The 6,982-nt window shown below is 45.9% G+C and overlaps 1 pseudogene; it reads right to left on the minus strand.

Moving 5' to 3' along the window:
- Nucleotides 1–1,239: 1,239 nt before the first annotated feature.
- On the minus strand, nt 1,240–5,042 carry LOC109298133 (annotated as a pseudogene).
- Nucleotides 5,043–6,982: the final 1,940 nt, after the last annotated feature.

The raw sequence follows: 6,982 nt of genomic DNA on the forward strand, positions 1-6,982 counted from the left end.
TGATTTATTGATGCTCAAGTTTAAGTGCCACTTGTAGAGATGGTCAGCTATGAGTTCCATGTCAGTTCTGTCATGTCTATTCCTTGGGCTACTATGGCAACATTGTCAGTGTACATGTATTGCTTAGATCAGGGATGGGGAACCTCCAGGCTGCTGGCTGGATGTAGTCAGCCGGGGACTCCATTTCCCAGCCACCCCTGCCCACATGGCTTGTGCCAGTCTCCATGGAGACCCCAGCCTCAGCCACACCAGCAGCACACACAGCAGAGCAGAACAGGGGGCTGCTGTAGAGCTGCTGGGATCTTGTGGTGGGGGTAGCTTGCTCCGGGGTAAGGGCAGAGCCGCAATCTGTAGCATGCATGCTCCAGGCAGGGGCATGTATGCAAGGGATCATGACTCTGCCCCAGCTCCTTGCAGCAGTGACAGCCTGTCTGGATCCAGGGCAGAGCCATGATCCCCTGTATGCATGCCCCTGCCCGGAGCATGCAGGCTACAGATTGTGGCTGTGTCCTGGCTCCAGAGCAAGCTGCCCCCACCGCAAGATCCCAGCAGCTCCAAAGCAGCCCCCTGTGCTGCTCTGCCACATGTGCTGCCAGCATGGCTGAGGCTGGGGTCTCCATGAAGACTGGCACAAACCATGAGGGCAGGTGTGGCTGGGAAATGGAGTCCCCGGCTGATATGTTGTGGGTTCAGCATCAACACCTTGGACACTGCTGTGTTGAACAAACAGTCATTTATTATTACAACTCTCTGGAGTCGTCTCCAGGGTGGATCTTAACAATTGCATCAGTATATGTATGCAGATCGTGTACCTGCTCTGCCTCTGACTTGACCTAGTCCAGTCCTGTGGAGGGAGAAGAACCAAGACTGCCTCCGGCTCCTCATGGCAGTGAACATGGAGTCCCCAGAGCTGCAAAACTGCCACAAAGTAAAGTGAACCCCGCAGTGCTGAACATGAGGGCTTTGGCCTTAAAAGGACAGTACAAGGAAAACACAATAAGACACAACACCCCTTCCCGCTTGACAGAATAGTCAGCCAACCATTTGGGAGGACTCTGCTTCCACTGTGGTCTTCCCATAGAACCGGACTCAGTGAGGGGTTCAGTGGATGACGGCCCTGTCTGCCTATCTGGAGACTCGACAGCAACGCTTCCTTCTGACGGTGATGGAAAGGGGTTTGCGTTGGTGGAAACAGGTAAGCACTTCCCCAATCCATGTCTGTCAGTGGTGGATTGGTGCTTAGAGATTGCTCAGGTAAAGGGTTACCAGTAGGAGAACGCCCACGCAGCTGGTCCACGTGACATCTCCAAACTTGTCCATTGTCAGTCTGGACTGTATATGATACAGGTCGCTTACAATTTTAGATTGAACCTGCTGTGGGCCTGTCCCGTAGGTCCAAGCAAACACGTTCTCTTTTGGAACAAAAAGACATAAGATACCAGATGCCAATACAGAGTCCGACTCCTTTTCTTTCCTAAACTGCATGTTTCTCACAAGGTCTGGGTTAACACAGTCAAGGCATGTCTTGAGACGACGACCCATAAGATGCTCTGATGGGCTGGACTCAATTGTAGGGCAAGGAATTACATGTTGAGCAAGCAGAAATCTGGCCAGTCTGGTAGGCCATTCTCCTACAATAATCCTTTTCAGTGCATCTTTTGTAGTCTGCACCATTCGCTCAGCTTGCCCATTGGTCTGTGGTCTGCGAGGTGCAACGGTAACAGTTCGAATGAGATTGCAGCTGGCAAAATCTTGGAACTCTGCCGAGGGGAATGCACTGCCATTATCAGAAATGATTGTGTCGGGCATCCCCTGGGTTGCAAAGAGCTGACAGAGAGATATTATAGTGGCAGTTGATGTAAGAGTCGAGACAGTAATCACTTCACGCCATTTTGAGTACGAATCAACAACAATTAAGAAATTCTTCCCTTGAAAAGGGCCAGCAAAATCAATGTGGATGCATGACCAGGGTTGCTTTGTCATTTCCCAAGGGAATACTGTTGCCTTTGGTGGATTATGACAGGTTGCTTCACAAATGCTGCACTCCCTCTCAACACTTTCTCTGTCATTGTCCATACCTGGCCACAATACATAACTTCTAGCCAGCGCTTTCATCCTCACAACGCCTAGGTGTACTGCACGCAGCATTGTCAGTATGATTTGGCATCCTGCTTCTGGAATTATGACACTATTTCTCCACAAGAGGCAACCCTTGTGTGCAGATGGCTCATGCTGGCATGATGAAAATGGCCTGAATTCCTCAGCTAATTTGTCTGCAGGCCAGCCCCTCCACACCCAGTTGAGGTCACAGGCAATGATAGGGTCTTTTGCAGTTGTCCTTGTTTTCTGATCAGCTTGAAGAGGGGCTTCTGGCATGGATTCTAGTGTGAAGACTTCTGCTGATGGAGGAGTAGCACTATCAGGTATTTGTCGTGGAAGGTAACTCAATACTTCAGCATTTGCAATCGTTTTCCAAGATTTGCACATGAGTATACAGTCATATGCATTTAGCATGATGCTGCAGAGTCACATACGAGGAGACAGTATAGGAGGAGCTGGTTTGTCCATAGAAAAAATTCCAAGGAGGGGTTTGTGGTCCGTTCAGATTTTAAATTTGTGGCCATAAACATAACTGTAAACATTTTTTACTCCTGCAATGATTGCCAATGCTTCTTTATCAATCTGTGCGTTCCTCTCAATTGAAGTCATTGTTCTTGAGTAAAAAGCAATGAGTGCATCCATCAGGCAATTTGTGACTGAGGACAGCACCAACACCAAACAGTGAGGCATCACAAGTAATGGACAGTGGCTTCTGCTCATCATAGTGAACAAGGACACAGTCTTATGTCAGCAACTTCTTGACGCCCTGGAAGGCTTTGTTGTGCTGGCAAGTCCACTTCCACTGAGCTCCTTTATCCAGTAAGTGATGAAGGGGCTCTGTTATGATGGCTCTGTATTTCAAGAGGATGTGATAAAAGTTGAGAAGTCCTAAGAATGTTTAAAGAGCCTGTTACAGGGGTGTAGGTTGTAGCCGTGTTGGTCTAAAGACATAGATCCTGTTTGCATTTTGGTATAGGGGCATTATGTATTGCTTTTACCTTGTCTTCAACTGGGGTGAATGTCAGAAGCATCAATCTGATATCCCAGAAAGTTGATACTAGAAACTCCCAGTTGACATTTCTCTCTTTTTACTCTGATACCTGCTTTATCAAATCTCTGTAAAACTTCTCTGAGTGTCTCAGTGACAGCCCCATGATCAACACACCATTGAAGTATGGAAGAACCCTGGGAATTCCTGCTAGCATTCTCTCTCTGAACCGCTGGAAAATTCCTGGTGCCCCAGAACGTCCAAACTGGAGGCGCTTGACACAGGAGGCTCCCCGGTGTGTAATTATTGTTTGGGCCTCAGCAGCCTTGTCATCCACTATCAATTGCTGACAGGCTTGAGCAAGGTCAAGTTTGGCAAAAACCTTCCCTCCTGCAAGAACAGACAGAAACTGGTTAATGGCAGGCACTGGGTGCAGGTCCTGCTTAAGTGCTTTATTAACAGTGCACTTGTAATCCCCACAGTTGCAAACACTGCCGTTAGGTTTTAAAACAGGAACGATTGATGTGGCACAGCTTGTATGTATGATTCGCTCAAGAACCTCTTGTGTGATAAGCCAATCTAATTCTGCATAAATTTTCAGCCTCAGTGCAAAAGATACATGCTGAGCCTTCATAAAATAGGGGCTATCACAGGATCCGTTTGAAACATCACAGGGGGACCAGAGTAAGTTCGGAATTCCTCGGAGAATACCTGGGGAAACTCCCGTGCAAGCCTTTCCAGACTTTCTGTGCAGAGACTGTGTGCACTTTGAATACTGATTCCCAATGTTGAGAACCAGTTTCTCCCCAGAAGACTTTTGTGGGAACCCTTAGTGACAAGGAGGGGTAGACACTGTCAAACAGATCCATACTGGATGTTGACACTGCAGCTACCCAAAGTTTCCACAATCTGTCCACTGTAGCCATGCAGGTGACACTCAGGTTTCACTTATTTGGGGAAAAAACTGGAAGAATGTGTTTTCATCTATGAGGGATACTCCCGAACCACAGTCCACTTCCATTTTGCACTTCTTTCCATTTATTACTACAGTTGCAATCATCTCATAACCTTGAGTTTCAACAACACCAACATTTTGAATCAAATATGGTTTTTGTACTTCACGTTCTGGGGAGGACTCTAATCTGTGAGTGGATTGGGAGTGAATACATTTGCCACAGCCTTTTTGTCTCCCAGAATTGGGCTTCGAGCAGCAAACCCTCTCTATGTGGCCCTTCTCCTTGCAGGCATGACACTCCGCCTTCCTAAACCTGTGCTCCCTTTATCTACATTGGCCGCCACAACTCAAACATGTCTGTGGATTAATTGGCTTATGTGGTGCTGTTGGTGAGGGTATAATCTACTGAAGTTGCTGGTGATGATCAGATTCTTGATCTTTTTGGAGTAAATGGACATTGCTGGAGAACGCCTGGCAAATTTCTCTTACATTATGGGATGCTGCTTCAGCTGCCAATGCTTTTTTTGGTGCAGTAGCCAAGGTCAAATTTGGTTCAGAGAGCAGGTGATGTTGGATTGCTTCATCTTGAATCCCACAGATAAGACAGTCATGAAGTGGGCTATCCAGGAAATCCCTAAACTCACAACATTCAGCAAGGCAATGGAGCTCAACCAGGTAATCCACTATGCCTTCATTGGCCTTTTGGTTCCATTTAAAAAAATGAAATCTCTGCAGGGTAACAGTTGCCCTTGGGCAAAAATGTGCCTTTAGTAGGGCAATTAGTTCAGCATAAGACTTCGTGTTTGGTAAGGCAGGTGCTGTGAGGGAACGAACAATGGCAAATGTTTTGGCACCACAGATTGTCAAAAGGATCTCACACTTCTGTGCTGGGTTTTCCACTTGGTTGGCTTCCAGGTAATAGGATACCCTTTCCACATAAGAGTCCCAAGAAGCCGGCTGGCTCACATCAAATTCTTCTGTGTGACCCAATGTGGCCATTTTAACTAACATCAGCCATATTAGAGAGAAAAGAAGAAGGAGGGGAAAAAATCTTCCCTCTGATCACAAACACAGCCTGGCCTCAGAATGTCGTCCCACAATCTAGGGCTGTCTTCTCAGCAAAGTATCCCATCCTTGTCACCAGATGCTGTGTTGTGCGTTCAGCAACAACACTCTGGACACTGCTGTGTTGAACTAACAGTCATTTATTATTATAACTCTCTGGAGTCATCTCCCGGGTGGATCTTAACAATTGCATCAGTATATGTACGCAGATCGTGTACCTGCTCTGCCTCTGACTTGACCCAATCCAGTCCTGTGGATGGAGAGGAACCAGGACTGCCTCCGGCTCCTCATAGCAGAGAACATGGAGTCATCAGAGCTGCAAAACTGCCACAAAGTAAAGTGAACCCCACAGTACTGAACATGAGGGCTTTGGCCTTCAAGGGTCAGTACAAGGAAAACATAATAAGACACAACACTGGCCGACTGCATCCAGCCTGCGGGCTGAACGTTCCCCATCCCTGGCTTAGAAGTTGTATGAGGTACATACATTGAAAAGTGTTGGTGCTAGCACTGACCCTTGGGGGACTCCATTCTTCAGAGTTCATACTCTGCTTTTTTCTTCTTGGCAGGCAGTGAGTTTGACCTGTCTTCTGGAGATTATGTTTATCATGAAAGCACATAGCTTGTGGGCAGGTATCATGGAGTGCAGTTTATATTTGAAGCCTTGATGCCATATAGTGTCATAGGCAGCTGTGTGGTACATAAAGACCACGCCTGTTTCCTGCCTCATTTAAAATCTGCCTTCTATGTTAGATATAGTTAATGTAACTTGGTCAGCAGTATACTGCTTTTTCCAAAAGCCAGCTTGTTCTTTTGGGAGATGGGGATGTTCTCTGTTCTATCAGGGTTATGCGCTCCATGAGTTTGCATGTAATGCAGAGTAGTGAGATGGATCTGTAGCTCTTTGAACCCTCTGGCAGTTTATTGGGTTTCTGGATAGCAATAATGGCAGCTTTTCTCCAGATTTTTGGAAGTCTATTACTTTTTAGACATTTACACGTGAATTTCTGAAGCCGTCTTTTCATTGTGGTTCTGTGCTTGATAACAAATTCAGGGAATATCTTATCTGGTCCAGCATCCTTGCCCATCTTGATCATTTTAATAGCTGTGTCAGACTCATTATCAGAGATGGGGGCAGTTAAATTAAGGTTGGCATAGGGTGATTTAAGTTGTTCATGAGTCAGATGTCTAATCATTTCTAATCTTCATTAGTGGAGAGGCAAAACAGTATTACATGAACAAACAGAGGCAAGAGTAGATTTGAGTGCTAGTTCCAACTTAAGTTTGTATTCCCAAGACTGTAATAGTAACAAATATATGGTATGTTCATACATCACCATAATCAATAGACATTTTAGATAGAGGCAACTTCTTTGGCTAAAGATTTTATTTGCTTGAGAGAGAGAAAAACTGGTTAGAAATGCCTACAACTACATGAATCCTATGACTTAAAAATGCTACATTTTTCACCTGGATTATTGTATGCACACAATGCTGCTGTAATGACTGGCGCATGTGGGTGCTAAGATGTGGTTGAAAATTATCTAGATTTATAATTAATGCTAGACTGTTTTCATAGATTCATAGATTTCATAGACATTTGGGCTGGAAGGGACCTTGTGAGATCATCGTGTCCAGCCCCCTGTCCAAAGGGCAGGAAGTCAGATGGGGTCAGATGACCCCAGTAAGATAATCATCCAAAAACCCTTGAACGTGTCCAGAGTAGATGCACCACTTCTGGGGGAAGTCTATTCCAGACTCTGGAGACTCGGATAGTAAAGAAGTTTTTTCTTAAGTCCGGTCTAAAACAGTCTTCCAGCAGTTTGTGACCATTTGACCTTGGTCTTCCCGTGGGGTGCCCTGGTAAAGAGACA

Source organism: Gavialis gangeticus, unplaced genomic scaffold (assembly GCF_001723915.1).
Source record: "Gavialis gangeticus isolate Ggan-Ray unplaced genomic scaffold, GavGan_comp1, whole genome shotgun sequence".
Classification (NCBI taxonomy): domain Eukaryota; kingdom Metazoa; phylum Chordata; order Crocodylia; family Gavialidae; genus Gavialis; species Gavialis gangeticus.